Raw genomic sequence first — 12,746 nt, 5'->3', positions numbered from 1 at the left:
TTATTTTTGCTTGTTTTATCTCCTGTAAGCCTTTGTCCTGCCTGAGCCTAAGCCTAAGCCTTTGTTTTGTTTTTGTGTTATATGTATTGCGTTGGACGCAGGATTGTGTCCCACTTTATTTGTGCCTTGAATTGAAATATTATTAAAAATAACCCTTTCTGGCTGGACAGCCTTAATATAGTACAGATTCAGAGTCTATATTCATTCCTTCTCCCATGTACTCTCCTTGTTGGGGACAACTATGAATATGTGCACATGCATAATGATTCGTGCATTTGCATGTGTTCAAAATAAAAGCATATGACAAAGTCAGCATCTCAGATTTTTAGAGCTGAGACCCAATGCTGGCTTGTTTCATGTGATTGTCCCACTGAAGGAATATCTGTGAATTGTCTTACAAATTGTATTGGAGTATCATTGTGAGAACATTGTACTGTGTTCACTTTGTACATATTTCACTTTTACCATAAACTGCGTCTTCTGCACTATTGTCACATTCTTCATATCTACTGCCTATGTAATTATAATGAATTCAGAAGCAACAAAGAAAAGGCTGCTGGTGGATCTTGCCTACTTCGTTGATTGGTTCATAAATGTTTTGGCTTGATTTGGTTACCATTGTAGTCACAGATGCTGTTTCCCAGTAGAAGAGTCCGACTTGACCTTTGTTTTTTTTAATACATTGGTCCTGGGGGGCAGATAGGGTTTCTTTCTGTTCTACATATATAACCTGGCAGTAGTTCATGTTATGTCTAAGTAAAAAATGACCACCAAGTATCACTTCGCACATTAAGTTGAGGTGCATTTCTTCTCATCAGTTGATTCATTGTATTGGATCCAGCATTTTTTGGAGCAGTTATCCTGCGCGCCACCAGGTGGTGTCAAGCTGCTCTGTGCTGACATTGTTATTCTCCAGATGTGACACATGAAGCCACATATAAGCTCCACCCATGCGCGCTGATGTAGATTTCTTTACTTCCGCGTCTTCGGACATAGATCCAGAGTGTAGGAGAGTGGGGTCTGCAATCCCATGGCCACCCCAGATTTTTGCTTTTTGCTTCACTGGTTTACGACTCTCCCTGGCTGTGGGCCTGCTAATCAGACCCACAGCCTAGCTGTTCTCTCTCTAAATTACAACCATGTACCCTAGGTGCATTTACCAATTGGTACTGGGCCACCTTATCAGTCCCTGTACAGTATACCTTAGGTATCCAGGGCATAGGTGTACCCAGGGCCAACCAGGGGCTGCAGCATGTATTATGCCACCCCTGGCTGGCCACCCAAATCTGACACAACTGGCTGCACGACAGCTGGGGCAAGGTGGTGTAAACACCCTTTGCTTTAGATATAGTATTCCTATATCTAACCCTAAAATGGACACATATATTCCTATCAGTCAATCCTATGGCAGGCCTTATCAATCCTGAAGGCAAAGTGCTTGGAATTATGTGAGATGGTGCTCTGGCATGAGCTGAGCCCGTTTGCAGCTTGCGGAACCAAGTCCTTATAGCTGTTCCATGATAACGCTATACCATATACTCTTAAGTGCATTATAATCCTCGCGGTTAAATGCTAACTTTGGCATAGCATTATCAAAACATGTCGAGTAAGGTGTCATACAAATTGGAATACTAACCCCTCGCCAGACGGGGTTAGCATTCCACCCTTCTCGAGGGACATGACATGTATGTAACTGTAAACCCCGGTTAAAGTTAACTCAAGCCTCAGCATCACAAAATGGATGCTGCCACCACAGACACAAGTCTGACCTCCTGCTGCTGGGAGTCCTTCCAGCGAGGGAGGCTCAGACAAAAGGTTTCCTGCCTTGGGAGGTGCTAGCACCACCCCAGACAGGATTTTGTGTATTGGGTAGGCTCAGGCTGAAAGGAATGAGACATGCCTGGGGCACACAAGGTGCCCTGTGCATACACCGGTTCCAACCAGTTGCTGGGGCACTCCAGCCCCAGCTCTGGCGGGAAACTGGACAAAGGAAAGGGGGTGTAGCCACCCCCTTCCTGGTCCCACCCAGAGGAGGGACCTAGTCATATTGCAGCCCCCTTTAGCCGGATAAAGGTAGGAGCTGGTCCCATTCCAAGTTAGATTAATCTTGACAACCTTCCACGAAGAAACTCTTGACCTTCGACCTCCTGATCCATCAGAAGACTGAAGAATCTCCCCTATGGTCAGGGAGTGACCATCCTGCTTCGCAGGCACCATCAAGCTTCTGTGCGGTTTGCTGCAAAGTCCTTCCTTCCAGGAATCCGACGACCCAGCTCGACAAGACCAGGACCTCCAGACCTCTCTGACCTCTACCCACCTCCCCAGCACAGCTGAGACCCCTGGGTGCGACGAGCAACGTGGAGACGGCCATCTTGAAGAAACCTGCACAGCGCTTCCAGCACGACCCTCGAGTGACCCTCGTGTAAGTGCATCAGGGTTTGAGAAGCCCTACACCGACGCAACTCCTGCACCAAAGACCAGCCCCCCAGCATCCCCGTGACCTGCGTGGGGCCCTTTTGCCTGGTTGCTGTTTGTCCTGTTGTCTGGTCACTTGCCGGCTGGCTAGTGACCTCTGAGACGACCCAAAGAATTCGACTCTGCTAGTCTGGTCCCCCAGACTGGCCCTTGCTTCCTTGTAAAAGAGGAGCACCCCGGACCCTCCTGGTCCGCACCAGACGCCATCTTTGTTCCACCGCATGGCTTGCATTAGCCAAGGCCTGTTGTCCAGATCGACGATCCGACACCGCCAACAGCAGCGGACTACGTGGGACAGCTCGTGCCTCCAGCCTGGTCGTGAAGAGCAGCTCCTGGTCCTCGCTGCTACAGAGAGAAGCGACCCCTCCTTCACCTGACCTCGGCGACAGCTCCTGGTTCCCTCCTGGTTCCAGCACCGTCACTGGCTAGTGACCAAGACTCTGTCCCTTTCCTTTTCAGGACTTCCATCTTCTTAGTTCCATCCTTGGAACCACCGGACTCCTCCATCTGGCTGCCTGCCAGCAACTTCTTGTTTCAGGCATCACCGGGATCAACAGCAAACCCGACGCAACTTCAACCCTATGCACCCGCAGCCTGTGGGTTAGGTAACTAAAGCTTCTAGGTGCTGAAGTCTTGGTCCACTATCCTAGTGTCCAGGTCCACTGTTGTTTTCCCCCCATCCAGCCGGGTTCGTCCGGAATCCGTAACTTTCTAAACTGTAAGATCCATAGACGTTGTTACGCATCCCGCGTGAGAGTTCCCACTCTGCACGTGAGTCCCGTGGGCCTCCTGCTCCTTACCTACCTAGTTTGTAGCGTAGTCCCAGCGATCCTCCAGCATCTGGATCTCCTTACAGTATTTTCCTTCCTCGCATTCCATTGTTTTGAGTATATGGTTTGTCGTGCCCCTAAGGCACTTGTGTAAATATTGTGCGAACTCGTATTTCCCTTTTAGTATTGTCATGTGCTTAGCCCTCTGATCTCATAAAGAGTTCAGAGGTGTTGTTATAAATAAATAGACTGTTTATTTTTCATAACAACCTGTGTGGTGTCCTTTCATTTGATATTCAAGGGGTTGTACTATGGTAAAACAGCTGGCTTCACATGCCAAAAGAGATTAGCCTAAAAGACTGCTTTTGTCCACGCTACTAGGATAGATGGTCTATACGGTTGACTTTACAACCAATCACCATAAGGGTTGTTTGGACTGATACAAGGTGATCACTAGAACTAGTGAGCATCATATATCAGGCCAACTTCTCACACAGAGCTTCTGCTATGCCTTACTTTTTCAAAGAAATTTCTCCAATGTACAAGGAAAATGTCACCCCCTAAAATCACAAGATTTAAGGCATTCAGGGACTGTCGCAAGCAGATGTCTGTGACGGACCCTCATGAAGTCTGTTAGTGGTGCCTGGTGTTGATTACATCAAAACCTGCTGCAGCTGTGCCCAGATGAACCAGAAGACCATACAGGACTGCAAGGCTAGACTTTACGTTGCTAAACAAAGTTAGACTGCTCTGCACCTAGTCAAAGTCAAAAGGAAGGTCTCATTCCCATTCCCAAATTCAGACACACAGCAGATCATCATTGCAGTCTAAATTTTCAGGTAAGTCAAACAAAAAGCACAAAAAAATCCAAGCTGGAAATGGCCATTTCGCGCCACTTTGGAACTTCAGAGAGGGCTACAAGGCTTCAAAGTGCCTCCTAGTCTCTCGTCCTATCTCCATCTGAGCCAATTCCGAATTTGGTCCCCATACACCCTGAATTCCCACTCGTCTTCAACATCACAAGTGGAAGCCTTCAGGGAGGCTATGCTGCCTATATTTGCCAGTTTTCTGGTTCCCTCTGGCGTGCCTTCAAGACCCAAGGATCTGCAGGGGAAACCAGATGGAAGTCCGCTGGTGGGTCAGCCCTCGGTGCCATCTGTGTCTTTGAACCTGTATTGGGTTCAAAACTAATTTGTGTGCCTGCTGTGGTTATGGCACCATCGCCTGGCATTGGTCTCACTCAACATCGATGCTTGATGAGGATGTACAGCCTATAGTGTTATCCAACTCCCTCCTGAAGGCAGCACAACCTCAAACAGTCACTTGCCAATCTCTCTGATTCTGATACCGTACCGCATGGCAGGGCCCATACCTTACAGAATCTATTTTTTTACAGATTCAGAAAACCACTATGATGATGGAGATGATTAGGAAGAGATTCAGGATGACAGAGGTATCTGAAAGAGACACGTTAGTATTAGATTCCTTACCTTAGAATATCCCCAGGCGTCAGACTGGATCCGGAAAATTTTGCGTAGCAGTACCCTTGCGCGTCGGTAGGCGTCGTCTGCGGCTCCACGTCCGTCGTCGGCGCCGTGATGACGTCGTCGGAGTACTTAGGCGCCGCCTCCGCGTGCTGACGTCAGTTCTTCTTTTTTCCGCGCCAGCAAGCGCAGATCTGGAAAAAGCAGTAGCCCTAGTCACTTTTTGACTAACCTTTTTGATCTTTTTGATCCTATTTCGAGTCTCTCGACTCCGACACGGTGCCTTAGGGATGCCCGGCTTCAAACCTTGTGACGATTGCGACCGGCTGATGTCGGTCACGGATCTTCACCGCGTCTGTTTGTCGTGTTTGGGCGTCGACCACGACGACAAGGCCTGCTCCCACTGCCGGGCCCTCTCTTCGAAAGCTAGACGGGAGCGGTACCCATAGGCGCCTCGAACTCCGGCAGTCGGTCCCGCGCCGTGAGAGGTCCCGATCCCATGGGAGGTCGAGGGACAGGTCGCGGGCTCGGAGCCATCACAGCTCCGGGAGTAGGCCTCACTCCTCCGGGTCGAAGTCGCCGTCAGGTAAGAGGCACAAGAAGTCCAAGCGGCGTCATCGCTCCTCGGACTCCCCCCGACGCTCGCACGATGCGGCCGGGGGTTCGGGTGACACCGCCCACGCGGCTCCGTCGGAGTCGCGGGCGCCGCGTGCAGCCCCATACCCTACGGTCCCTGGGCTCAACGCGACGCCGGAGGAGATCGAGCGCTTCCTCATGGCCATGAGGAAACTCTCTCCTCCGACGGGCTCCGCGGCGGCTTCGGGCCCAGCGGACCCGTCTGGGGGCCCTAGCGGGTCGGCGGCTCCGGCCCCGATGCCGTCGGGTGCTTTGGCCCCGACGCCGCCGACGCCTTCGGGCCCGGCGCCGCAGGTCCCCGTTATCCCGGCGCCGAGGGGTCCAGTTGTTCCGACGCCGCCGGCGCCTTCGGGCCCGGCGCCGCAAGATGCCGCTGGTCCTCCTTCGGGATCTGGTTCGTCGCCGGTGGATCTGACGTCCTCCCCGGCGTCGGACCCTCAGGTGTCGCCTCCGGCGCCGGCCTCGGGCGGCGCCGTCCCCGGTTCCACCTTCGTTCCTGTTCCGGCGTCGGGACGGCCCCGTTGGGCGCCGCTCCAGACGCCGGTTGGAGAGTTCTCTCTCTATGAGCAGGCCCCATTGGATGAGAGCCCTGAATTTCAGGAGATGGGTGATGAAGAGGACTGGGAGGGGTCTGAGGACCCTCTGACCAGGGAGTGTCAGTCTCATGAGGACTGGACAGGAGACCTTGGGGAGGCCAGTGGCCTGGACACCTCTCCAGACACTGGTTTTGTCTCCCCTCCTTCCGTGGCATCGGAGGAGGGGGCAACTTATAGTGAGGTGCTGATGAGGGCTGCCAAGGCCTTGGGCCTTGAGCTCCCCGTCGCGGCCGTGAGGACTAACCTCCTCACTGAGGTCCTTAAACCGCAGTCAAGCTCGGCCGAGCCTCTGCTGCCTTTTAATGAGGCCTTGACCGACGTTCTGCTGGGCACTTGGTCCAAGCCCGCTACGGGTTCGCCCGTAGATAGGAACGTGGCCAGACGCCACCGCCCAGCCCCGGGCGACCCATGTTTCCTGTCCTCCCATCCTACCCCCGAGAGCTTGGTCATCCAGGCCTCCAATTCCCAGACCGCATTCCCGTCCGCCCCCCCGGACCGGGAATCCAAGAGGTATGACCAGTATGGGAAGAAGATCTTCTCATCAATTAGCCTCGGCCTGCGGTCTTCTAACACCGCCTGCCTCTTGGGACGTTACACCCACTCTGTGTGGGATAAGGTCGCGGAAGTGCTGCCAGAGTGTCCGTTGGAGGTACGGGCCAAACTCGGCCAAGCCCTTGTGGAGGGCCGGGATGCAGCAAAATACTCTATTAGGTGTGGGCTGGATACCACCGACTCGCTAGGCAGAGCGATGGCTACGACGGTGGGGGTCAGACGCCACGCCTGGCTGAGGTCCGCCAACTTCTCGGCAGATGTCCAGAACACACTTATGGACATGCCGTTCGATGGCCGTCGCCTCTTTGGCGACAAGGCAGACCATGCGCTTGAGCGTTTTAAGGACTCCAGGGCTACGGCCAAGTCCTTAGGCCTTTCGGGCCAGCGCCAGCAACTGGCTGCCTATCACTCCTTTCGTGGCCACGGAAGGGGTGCGCCCACACGCGCCGCCAGCCACGCGCCGCAGTGCAATACCCAACGCGGTGGCGGCCGTGGGAACCGCCGTCCGGGCGGTCGGGGGCAACGGCGAGGTCAGTCCACACCTTCCCCCGCAGCATCCGCCTCGAAACCTTCCTAGTCCGTGCTTTCAGGCCCATGTGACGCCAGTGGGGGGCAGGGTTCGCCATCACCACCTCCACTGGCGCACCGTCACTTCAGACAGGTGGGTGCTGCAAATCGTCCGAAGGGGCTACTCCGTCCCCTTCGAGGCGACTCCTCCAGCCATGCCACCGCAGAACCACCGTGTATCGGGGGATCACTTGCGACTTCTGCAGGAGGAAGTTACGGCCCTCTTGGCCAAGGGGGCCATCGAGCGCGTTCCTGGGCCAGAAGTAGGGTGTGGTTGCTACTCCCACTACTTCCTGGTACCCAAGAAGGGCAAAGGGGGCCTACGTCCTATCTTGGACCTACGGAACGTCAACGGCTTCCTCCGGAAGGAGAAGTTCAAGATGCTGACACTGGCTCAGGTCCTTGCTGCCCTGGACCCAGGAGACTGGATGGTAGCGTTGGACTTGCAGGACGCTTATTTTCATATCCCCGTCCTGCCTGCCCACCGGCGCTACCTGCGGTTCATGGTGGGCCACGAGCACTTTCAGTTTACCGTGCTCCCCTTCGGCCTTACCAGCGCCCCACGGGTGTTCACGAAAGTGATGGCGGTGGTCGCAGCTCATCTGCGTCGGTTAGGGGTTTCAGTCTTCCCCTACCTCGACGACTGGTTGTTGAAGGCGGGCTCGCCCCAGACAGTCGTCAGCCACCTCCAGACGACGGCAGACCTCCTGCACCAGCTGGGGTTTTCCATCAATGTGCCGAAGTCGCACCTGTGTCCCTCTCAGAAGCTCCTCTTCATCGGAGCGGTTCTGGACTCGGCGCGGTTTCGGGTTTATCCACCCGAACAGCGGGTCCGGGATATTCAGGCTCTGATTCCCATCTTTCAGCCGTTATCCCGGGTCTCGGTCAGGTTGACGCTGCGGCTTTTGGGGCTGATGGCCTCCTGCATCCTACTGGTGCATCACGCCAGGTGGCGGATGCGGGCTCTGCAGTGGGACCTGAAGTTTCAGTGGGCCCAGCATCAGGGCAACCTCTCCGACCACGTCCTAATCTCGGAGGGCACTGCGAGACAGCTGCAGTGGTGGCTTACGGACCGCGATTGGGTCAGCGGCAGATCCCTCTCCCTACCCCAACCGGAGCACGTAGTTGTGACGGACGCGTCCCTCCAGGGCTGGGGAGGCCACATGGGAGAGGCGGAGATCAGAGGCCTCTGGTCTCCAGCGGAGGCCCGGCTCCACATCAACCTGTTGGAGCTCAGGGCGATTCGTCTGGCACTGAAGGCATTCCTCCCCTCTGTCCGGGGGAGTGTAGTGCAGGTGTTCACGGACAACACCACCGCCATGTGGTACTGCAACAAACAAGGCGGGGTGGGGTCGTGGATCCTTTGTCAAGAGGCTCTTCGCCTTTGGCAATGGCTGGAACGCCAGGGCGTGATCCTGGTGGCTCAACACCCGGCAGGTTCTCTGAACGCCAGGGCGGACGAGCTCAGCCGTCTGTGCATGATGGATCACGAATGGCGTCTGAACTCGGACGTGGCGCAAGGCCTCTTTCAGCGATGGGGAGAGCCTTGGTTAGATCTATTCGCCACCGAAGAGAACGCGCAATGTCATCAGTTCTGCGCGTTGGAATTTCCAAGGCGGCACTCGCTCGGAGACGCTTTTCGTCGCGAGTGGAGTTGCGGTCTGTTGTACGCCTTTCCGCCTATACCACTTCTGCCCAGAGTGCTGAAGAAGATCAAGCGCGACCGGGCCCAAGTCATCCTTGTGGCTCCGGACTGGGCTCGAAGGTACTGGTATCCAGAGCTACTCAGTCTGTCAGTCGATCCCCCGGTTCGTCTGCCTCTTCAGGAGGACCTTCTGTCGCAGCAGCAGGGGACGGTCCTCCACCCGAACCTGTCCAGTCTCCACCTCCATGCTTGGAGATTGAGCGGCGACAGTGGAGGCCATTTGACTTGCCTCCTGAAGTCTGTAACATCATTCTGGCAGCCAGGCGTCCCTCCACAAAGTCGGTATACGCCTGCAGGTGGAACAGATTTGTGGCATGGTGTACAGCAAAGGCTGTGGATCCTCTTTCTGCCCCTCTTTCTGAGGTTCTTCTCTTCCTTCTTTCTCTTGCCCAGCAGGGCTCTGCTCTGGGCACTCTCAAGGGCTACCTTTCTGCCCTTTCAGCCTTTCTCAGGCTACCTGATCAGCCTTCTTTGTTCAAGTCCCCTATTGTGAGTAGATTTCTTAAGGGCATCACTCACACGTTTCCTCCTGTTCCGTTTGTGATGCCTCAATGGGACTTGAACCTGGTTTTAACATTCCTGATGTGCGCTCCCTTTGAGCCACTTCACAACTGTCCTCTTCGCCTTCTGACTTTGAAGACTGCTTTCCTGGTTGCCATCACCTCTGCCAGGAGAGTGAGTGAGCTCCAGGCTCTATCTTCTAAACCTCCTTTCCTCTCTGTCCATCCGGACAAGGTTGTTCTGAGGACTCGTCCTTCTTTCCTGCCCAAGGTTGTCACGGCCTTTCACATCGGGCAGTCTATCACTTTGCCAACCTTCTTTCCGCCACCGCATCCCTCTAAAGAGGAAGAGCGGCTCCATCGTCTGGACCCAAAACGTGCGCTCTCATTCTATTTGGATCGCACACGCCAGTTCCGGGTGGATGACCAACTCTTTGTTGGTTACGTGGGCGCTAAGAAGGGGAAAGCGGTACACAAGAGGACCATCTCCCGGTGGATCATCTTGTGTATCCAGGCATGCTACTCCTTGGCTAGGAAGGAGCCCCCTGCTGGATTGCGGGCTCATTCCACCCGAGCCACGGCTACTACCACTGCCCTGGGCAGGGGTGTGCCCTTACAAGACATCTGTCAGGCAGCTACGTGGGCATCGCTGCACACGTTTGCAAGACACTACTGCCTGGACAGCCAAGTCCGGAGGGATGGCTTTTTTGGCCGTTCCGTCCTCCAGGACTTTCTGGTGTGAGTATTGGTTCGCAGACCCACCACCGGGGTTGGTATTGCTGGGGTATCTATTCTAAGGTAAGGAATCTAATACTAACGTGTCTCTTTCAGATGCACAAGTTACTACTTGTGTAACGATATATCTGTAAGAGACATTAGTTAGTATTAGATTCCTTACCGACCCACCCATCCTCCCTGTTCTGCGAACCAGTACCTAGGGTTAGGGTTGTCCCCTTCAGGGCCCTAGTTTCACTGGCACCAGTGTTGGTTTTTGGCATAGCTCTGCGTTTCTGGCGCGGAAAAGCTGTGTCTAAGAACTGACGTCAGCACGCGGAGGCGGCGTCTAAGTACTCCGACGACGTCATCACGGCGCCGACGACGGACGCGGAGCCGCAGACGACGCCTACCGACGCGCAAGGGTACTGCTACGCAAAATTTTCCAGATCCAGTCTGACGCCTGGGGATATTCTAAGGTAAGGAATCTAATACTAACTAATGTCTCTTACAGATATATCGTTACACAAGTAGTAACTTGTGCTTTAACACTTCTCCTGATACTGGCCTAGTGTCTCCCCTGGGTCCTGTCACAAAAGTAAGCTCCTATTTCGCTGTTGTGATGCGTTGGGCAGCTCAGGTGTTGGATTTTACAATTACCAGCCATGAAAGTGAAAACTGAAGCATTGACAGGCATTATTACCACTGGACCAGACTCCCACAGAGCCATTGTTGCCATTCAACAAGGAGATTACTGACACGCAAAATGAACAGAGGAGTATGGCAAGCAAATGTTCTCCTCCTCGAGCCTTGCTCTAAGATAAGTAAATGCTAGGTGTCTACTTTGCTGTTACTCCCAGACTCTTTGGGTGGCTCAAGTTTTAGCGGCTGTTCTACAATATGGCTAAATTTGCAAAAAGATCAGTACTGCACCCAACTGACTGCTTGGAACGTGCCAGTGTGGCTCTTCAGAACTATGCCTGAATGAGGTCTACAATCTTCCCCCTAAGCAACCAGACATCTTTAATTGATTTCCTGTCTGACAGCTCACTCTTTTTTGGTGACAAAGCAGACTTGGCGTTCAAACCTTTCAAGGAAAGCAGATTCTTTAGGTCTTTCTTCTCCCACAAGGCAATTTCATCAGCAATTTCTTCTTTTACGTGGCTACGGTAGAGGTGTCCTAATTCGTCATCTCTAGACTCCTCTCCAGCTCAAAAAGACTTTCAGCTCTTTTGTGGCAGTGGCCGTCATTCTCAAAGACGAGGACAGCAGGGGCAATGTGCGGCTCAGACCACAGCCCCTATCCAGTGGCCACAAAACTGCTATAGTGTCTTTGTAGCACATATCCACCCGGTTGGACCTAGGATCCAATATTTTCTCCAAGGGTAGCGGGCCATCATGACATGCAAGCGGTCCTCCAAATTGTACTCCAGGGCAATGCCCTGCCACACCTTTGTACTCTGCTGCACCTTCCACCTTCTTAAGGGTGGATGACGGCGGAGCATCTTGTGAGAAGTTGACCTGATATGTGATATCCACTATTCTAGTGGGCACCTTGTATCAGTCCAAACAACCCTTATGGTGATTGGTTGTAAGTCAACCTTATAGACCAGCTATCCTAATGGTAGCATGGACAAAGCAGTCTTAGGCTAAACTCTTTTGGCATGTGAAACCAGCTGTTTTACCACATATAACCCCTTGAATACCAGATGAAAGGACACCACACAGGTTGTTATGAAAATTAATAATATATTTATTAATAACAAACACCTCTGAACTCTTTATGAGGTCAGAGGCACAAGCACATAACAAGATACTCAATTATAATACAATAAGTTGCACAAAATACAGTAATGCCCTAGGGGCACTTTGAACCATATACTAAAATAGTGGTATAAGAACCACGTCACAAACAAAGGATAGGCCTAGGGCCTGGAGAATCGCTGGGGCTACGCTGTACTACCAAAGGATAGGGAGCAGGAGGCCCACGGGATGCGCGTGCAGTGTCTTTACACGCACGCAAGTTAGCATAGAGTTAGAATGGGACAAAAGAATTGGAAACTAGTTCTTTTAGGTCACTTCCGGATGGACAAGGAGAAAGCTACTTGGAAGTTAGACACTAGGATAGTAAATAGCCACAGGAGCACCGAAGTACTTGCGTTACCTCACCCACAGGAAGCGGGTGCATAGGTGTCAAAGTGTGTCGGGTTTCGTCGCTGAATCCTATGGAGCCTTGAAGAAAGATGCTGCAGGTGACCAGGAGGGAAGTGTCCGGGTGGATCCAAGGGCGGATCGGGGATGAAGAGTACCTGAAAGCAGAGGGGACAGAGTCTGGGTCACTAGCCAGTGACCAGGAAGGAACCAGGCGATGTCGCGAAGCAATCAGGTGATTTGGTGAAGCTTGTCTCTGCAGCCACGTGGACCAGGAGATGTCGACGACGACCAGGAGCTGGATACGGACTGTCCCACGAAGGCTCTCGCTGTCGGCGGTGTCGGCTTCCGGATTGGAGTCAACAAGCCTTGGCAAAGGCAACCCACACAGGAATCGAAGATGGCTTCTTGGTCAGACCAGCAAGGTCTGAGGGGCTTCTCTTTTTCAGGGAAGCAAGGGCCAGTCTGGAGCAACCAGACCAGCGGTGTAGATTCAAGGTTTTGTCGTCACAGAGGCCACTAGCCAACTGGCAAGTGACCGGACAGACGCGTCGAGCAGGAAAATGCAGAAGGGCCCACGCAGAACTCGTGGAGTG

At 53.4% G+C, this 12,746-nt stretch overlaps 1 protein-coding gene across 2 annotated transcripts in view; it reads left to right on the top strand.

Annotated features, from left to right (window-relative positions):
* The window catches only part of VPS13D (vacuolar protein sorting 13 homolog D), a 2,979,414-nt gene that overhangs the window by 2,954,064 nt on the left and 12,604 nt on the right, over positions 1 to 12,746 (top strand). The gene's annotated exons all lie outside the window — the stretch shown is intronic.

The sequence above is a fragment of the Lissotriton helveticus genome, chromosome 5_1 (assembly GCF_964261635.1).
Source record: "Lissotriton helveticus chromosome 5_1, aLisHel1.1, whole genome shotgun sequence".
NCBI lineage: Eukaryota > Metazoa > Chordata > Amphibia > Caudata > Salamandridae > Lissotriton > Lissotriton helveticus.
Note: the sequence above shows the minus strand (reverse complement) of the source record. Positions and strands in the feature narration are given on the sequence as shown.